Below are 5,458 nucleotides of genomic sequence, written 5' to 3'. Positions count from 1 at the left end.
GGGGCTTCCTTTTTTGTGGGGGGGGGGGGGCAGACTAAGTTCCTGCTGGGAGAGGAAGAGGGAAATGAACATCCAGATACACGCCTTTTGCTTAGAGGTCCGTTAAAGGTGACTGATGCTGAAAAGTAATTAAAACAATGAAAAAAATTGTGAAGTAGTTAAACACTATCACCTTTACGTATTCTCTGAACTTAGTCCTGTTTTCCAAATAGCACCGTCACCCTGCTACCGAATTCTTGGTTCTGTGAAAACACAGCTCAGCCCGAGACCTACGGAAGGAAAAGAGAAGCAAAGGTGCCGTAAAGCTCTCCACAGCCCTACCTTATCAGGATGAATTGAGCAGTGTTTAGATGGATTTGTCAATCTCTTTAAAGTATTTTTTCCTTATCAATATCTGACCCAAGCCTGGTATGTATGTTTGCTACCTGAGCATCACAAGCATGACAGGTGCAAGGTGACAGAGGGGCTGGGGAGGGATGTTATTCTCCTTTCAGCTTATCCTCTGCCGAGTAAGAAGAATGCCCCCAAGCCCTTTTAAACTCAGGAATCTGAAGCATTTCTTGCCCTCTCTGAGAAAAGGAGAAGGAAAAGGAGGTATTTGAGATGTTAATAAAGGCTCCTTAGCAATTGTTGAACCTGGGAGCTGTGAGGCCAGGACAGACAAACCTAAAATTACATGCATCGTACTGGCTGAATTATCACTGAAGGAGCTAAGCCGTAACATTGTGTGAAAATGGTTATTTTCTGCAGCAAAGAGTTGCCATGCTTATTTAAAGCAGGTAACAGGATATGTTCTGCTGGCATTTTGGACAAGTCTGGGTAGGCCCAAGGTGGAAAACTCAGATTCCAAATCTTGGTTTTGGGGCAAAGATACTTTTGCTGGATGGCTTGTATAATGGTGTTGGATGCCAGCTTTCTCCGAGTTTAAAGCTGAATAGAAAATAGTGAGCAGCAAGAGAACAGCGCTAGAGGAAACAAGGTTAGGAAGGGGATATACTGAACTAAAAATGTCTGTTGCTTAGCATTGTGCTTGCATTTAGTTGCTAGAGATGATTATATTAGAATTCCTTGGAGGTAAAGAGCTCTGGGCCATTATTCTTAGTATGCCAGATCAGGAATGTGGTGTCTCTAACCATGCATAATGGAGTTGTAATCTCATCTTAGGGTTTGGAGGGACTCGCAAGCTCCAAGAAAAGTTTTCCTCTGCCTAAGACAGAAGTTTTCATTTAGGTGCGTTTCTGAGGATACTTCCATAACTGCCTTCAGACAGAGCACAGCTGTTTGATAACCTGCTTCCCCAACAAATGTCCCTTCTACAAGATTGTGTCACTCCCATTTTATTGAAAGCAGGGACTCTGCACAAGACAAATACACTTACAGTGCTACATAACCAATGGGCAGAGATTTATGCCTCTGAATGGTATCCCAAATGAGCAGAGACATTGTATGTAAATGCTTTGTTTTTCAGCTGCAGATCTTGTCATTAATGTGTTAGGAAAGTAAAAACATGTTCCTTTTTTACTAAAGCTGAAGCAAGAACCACAATGAGGGAGCAGGAGTTCAGCGGGTTGTTCACACGGGCCTGTGTGGGTGGAGGGTTGGGGAGAGGTGAAAAGTAGAATAACTGTTTTAAATGCTAGAGTATGCCAGGTACGGCTCCTCCCCAGTCTTGGGGCACAGGTATAGTTCCCTCTTAAATTTTCTCCATCAGCAGTCAATTTGAAAGACTCCTATCCCAGTGCCTCAGTTTAATCCCTTCAGTTGTGCTGATGCATCTCTCTGTGGGCCTATAAACTAGATCAGTGAACTGATCTTTTTTCATAACCTTCTTTTTTAACTCTACGTCAGTGATCCAGTTTACAATATGGCTTTTGGAACATCTGTATCAGCACCACTGGAGCAGTGGTAAGCTATGACACAGCACTAGGAACAAATGGCTACTGGGAGAATAGACAACATCTTAAACCAGCTCTGCTGATAAAAGAGGGCATGATGGAATCACACCCCACCATAGGAGAATGAGCCAATTAAGCCGTACTTTTCCCACAGCCATGCCAGAAGTTGGGTAGTCATGCTATGGGTAACATCATTCTGTAAAAGGGCTACTCTCCTCCTAGCATCTGCTACTGGCTGCTTCTGAGACAGGTTACCGGGCCACGTTTCCCTTACTGTGGTCCAGTGCAGCACTTTTATGTCAGCTGCTCCTGGTGGAAATTGGATGAACAGAGCTAGAACTTGGGTTTAAATGGTTATTCACTAAATTTGTAAGCTCTGACCCCCCCAGTGGAAACATCACTTGCTTTCACCCCTTCCATGTCTTGAGTTCATGGTTTTCCACCTTCTTACAATTTCAATTTGGCATTCGTTACGGGAGCAGAACAATAAAGAATCGGTATAAGGGGAAAAGGAAGTTGTGTGCTAATAGATGGTGCCTAAATTGCAGACAAATTTCAGGTTGTACAGAGGACATAGGTGTTAAGTCCACAGACATATGCAGCTTTCTTCTACAGACCCACTGCCAAAGAGCCATTTCCTTTTGTTACAGTACATGAATACCCTTCAAGTTCTCATCTGCATTTATAGCTGCTCCTTTGTATGGGTGTACGTATTAAAGCCACTCCAGGGCTGCTTTTTTTGAGAAATTCTAATTATGAATCTGCACTGAAACTAGTGATGTTTCAGGCTTTTGCAAAAGCAGAGCTCAGGCTTCTTAGCAATACCAGATTGTGACATTCTCCAGATCTGTACAGTATGTGGTTTCTGTCTAAACCCACTGTGGTTAACATTTAGCAATGTGACTTCTCCAATGAAGTAAACACCTTTTGTCTCTGTCACTCTTCTTGTTTCACTCTCTCAAGCTTGTCAGTAAGAAATTGGTTTTGGAAGAGATTTCTTCTGCCTCAGCAAAACATTGGAAATTATTCACCAAAATTAATTTAGCCACTTTGTTTGTCAGATACAGAAATCAAATGTCCCTGCATTTATTGTTGATCACAGAAATCTAGGCTTTTCCCAGGGACTGCTGTTTGCCAACAAACTTAAACCCAATTGTCTTGGATTAGACCAGTGTAGGGAAAAACACTGTAGTACAGCAAAGTGGTCTGCAGTTAAGGCTGGCAAATTGAAGAGGCATCTCTGGATGCTCACAGCTTAGTAGATTCCCCCCCCAAATACTACAGTACCATTAATTTACTCCCACCAAACTGGTAAACGTGTCTGCTGTTGACATGATTTTTTTCAGAATTCAATGACCAGTACAGGTTTGTTCTTCCAAAGGATGCTGGCTTGCAAACATTGATGGAAAATGTGAGTGAAGTTGATCAGAAAGATCCAAATAAACATCCTGTGAATTTGTAGAAAGTAACAGATATATAAAATTAATATGATAGCTTTTTTAGTCATACTTGTTTCTCTCTGAGGTGTGTCTCCTTTCCTGGGTAACTTCCTGCCACCGGATCAACATAAAAAGCTGTTGCTCTTACTTTCAAAGTAATCAAGGTACAGAAAACAGACATTTCCAATCTGACTTGCCTCAACTACCACACATCTACAAATCTGACCATGAGGGAAATATAGAGAGTTTTCAAAAGAGGTGGGATACACTTTTTATTAAGGGAAAGGATGGTGTAAACCTGCAGCAATCTTTGTTCTGAACTCAGTTTTCACACTTTACTGCTGAAGTCATCAAGAAAGTTTTGATTTTGACTAAACAGGAGTGGAAGCAAGTTCTCAAATTTAAAAAAAAACAAAAAAAGGAAAAAAATTGCCAAACCTTAAGAAGACAGTCCAGCCTGACCTTAGACTTAAATCTTAGAATCAGGAAGAGCAGAGTACACATGAAAGTATGAGTCAGAAAAGAATAACAAAATTTTAAATGCCCAGTATCATGTACGTTCTTCAAAAAAGACTTTGTGGCAAAAAAAGGCCTTTTTATGTCTGCATTTCATGCTTGCAGTCATTATCTTTTATTTCCCACATCACTACTGCTGTCAGTTCATTCTGCCTTATGTATTTGCTTTCCCAGCTAAGATCTGCTATTCCTCTCCTTTAAAAGCTTCATTTAGACTTGATATTGCCTTCTGCTTTCCTTTGCTCACCTTTCCTTTCTCAGCCACTTGGCTGAAGAGGCAGCCTCTCCTGTTCTTAAAAAGCTTTTGATATATGTAGTTACCTCCACTATTTTCGTTCTGCTTCATTTTCGTGGGTGAAGTTAAAACCCTGTTGTTCAACCAGTAGATATCCTTTCCATATGTTAGTCACTTTTTTTCATGGATCAAAATGAGTCACTGGATACTGCAGATCATTTCACCACCTAAGGTATCTGATTTTGTAGGTGTCTCTGGTTGTCACAATTCCAGCTTCCTTTAATTTTCTGCCTTGATGTACTAGTGAAGACCTACCCTGTATGTTCCCTTCCCACTGCCAAATTAAATTCTCATTTCTATTTTGTACCTGTATTTACATTCATCTCTGCCTTTAACAATGACACCTCTGTATCCCTGATACTCAGCTGTACAAACCTTTCAGTGATTTCTCCCACTGCCTTTTGTGTCTTGAGATACAAAGGTCTAGCATTGTTTCCAAATGGCTGCAGTGAATCTTTCTAAGCCTGAAGTGTTTCACTTGGACAAGAGATGCTTACTCGAGACACTTCTCTGCTAACTTCTCTCTTTATTCAAGCCTCTCTCACTTCATTTGCCTCATCCACTTGTAACTTTTGGTGTTGCCATCGGTAAACCTCACCTTACATTTTCTGTCACTGGTGCCTACATCTGCAAATCTGCCCTCCTTGCAGAAAGCAGGAAGCCCCAAAGGGAGGGAGCCTTCTATTTCTGCCTGCTTGTAAAACGTGCAATAAACCTCATCTGCATAGCTGGATCTGACACATGGACTTGTATACGCTGTACTCTTTTCAGAAGGACTTTTGTTTTACATCTTGGCTGCTGCTTCCTCCTGTTACTCATCCCGAAGTTCAGCCTCGAAGAGCGCTGTAGCAAATGCAAAGAGGCAGAACTACACCACCCACCTCCACCTTTTCACACCTCTACTGTTTTGGCGTGCCTTTTTCAATGCATTTTGAGCCTCCTGTAATGCACACACTGGCTGTTTGGACACCTCAGCAGCATCAGGGGCTGCTTACACCGACACTTCTGCTTGCGCTTGCCTCAGTTCTGCCCCTTTATCGGATGAAACTCAGTTCCGACTCCCATCTTCCTATCATGGTCACGTTGCACTGCAAGACAACAGGGTTGGGTGGGCAACTTCTCGACCGGCTGGGGAATTCCCTCCCTTCCCCGTTACCGAGGCCTTCAGGCACGGCCTCCGGAGAACGGCGCCTCAGCCCACCGCCCTGCTCCCGGAGGCTGACCCCGAGCTCCCTTCTCCCAGGCTAGGGCCAAAAACCCGAGGCCCCTCCGTCGTGTACAGTGAGGCAAACCTCTCCTGAGGGGCGAGAGGC

At 42.9% G+C, this 5,458-nt stretch overlaps 1 protein-coding gene across 1 annotated transcript in view; it reads left to right on the top strand.

The window, feature by feature from the left end:
• MYH9 (myosin, heavy chain 9, non-muscle) overlaps positions 1–5,458 on the top strand; it is a 79,303-nt gene that overhangs the window by 985 nt on the left and 72,860 nt on the right. The window lies entirely within an intron of this gene.

Source organism: Haliaeetus leucocephalus, unplaced genomic scaffold (genome assembly GCF_000737465.1).
Source record: "Haliaeetus leucocephalus isolate CR32 unplaced genomic scaffold, Haliaeetus_leucocephalus-4.0 Scaffold101, whole genome shotgun sequence".
Lineage (NCBI taxonomy): Eukaryota > Metazoa > Chordata > Aves > Accipitriformes > Accipitridae > Haliaeetus > Haliaeetus leucocephalus.
Note: the sequence above shows the minus strand (reverse complement) of the source record. Positions and strands in the feature narration are given on the sequence as shown.